The following is a 1056-nucleotide window of genomic DNA, read 5'->3' on the forward strand; positions in this document are numbered from 1 at the left end:
TAGTTCTAAACTTACTCCCTGTGCGATCGATATCTAGGACTCCATTAGAGCCCTATATTACTTGAGCGATACGTATACTTGCGTTGATAAGTGTGACTTTACAGTTATTAAATATTTATTACATCCATATTTATCTTATATTTTTTAAGCATATATAAGTCATGGTCAAGTTTTTAGCGCCGTTGCCGAGGAGTGAGTGAGTTCGGGGAGTAAGTAACAAGAATCACAAATAGGGTAACAAACAAATTAAGAATGTTAGAAAATTTTTACTTGAATTGCAACTTATTTTTATATTTAGTTAATTATATTATTGTGTACTGATTTCAAATTGTATGCGTAAATTTGGACCTTGTAAATTTGTATGTGTAAATTTGGACCTAAAAATCTTATACCTTATAATTCAGAATTAGAACGCACTGTTAGAAAAATTAGAAGATTGAGAAGAGAACCTAGAAATTTTGATAGAATGGAGAACAACATGAACAATCAAGGAATAGAGAATGAACACAACCTCGACCCCTATGTGATTATGCAAATCCTACAGCAGATGAAATTCACTTATCTATCCAGAATCCTGATGTAGCTGCTAATTCATTTAAGCTTAAACCTGCTAAGCTTAAGCTATTATCCAAATGGTACAGAACAATCAATTTGGATGTACACCAAATGAAGATCCTAACTTACATCTCACTAGTTTTTTAGAACTGTGTGCTACTTTTAAATATGACAGAGTCTCAAACGATGATGTTAAACTTAGACTTTTTCCTTTTTCACTGAGGGATAAGGCTAAGATGTGGTTAAATTCATTAGCACCTGAATCTATTAGAACTTGGGGAGAACTATCACAGAAATTTCTATCCAAATATTTTGCTCAATCCAAAACTGCTAAACTTAGAAATGACAACGTCGTTCTGTCAGATTGATGGAGATTCAATATATGAAGCTTGGGAGAGATTTAAAGATCTTCCTAGGAAATGCCCTCATCATTCATTACCAGATTGGTTGATAATTCAAACTTTTTATAATGGATTAGTGAGATCTCTTAGATCGATTATA

This window comes from Phalaenopsis equestris, unplaced genomic scaffold, assembly GCF_001263595.1.
Source record: "Phalaenopsis equestris unplaced genomic scaffold, ASM126359v1 Scaffold000008, whole genome shotgun sequence".
NCBI classification, from domain to species: Eukaryota; Viridiplantae; Streptophyta; class Magnoliopsida; order Asparagales; family Orchidaceae; genus Phalaenopsis; species Phalaenopsis equestris.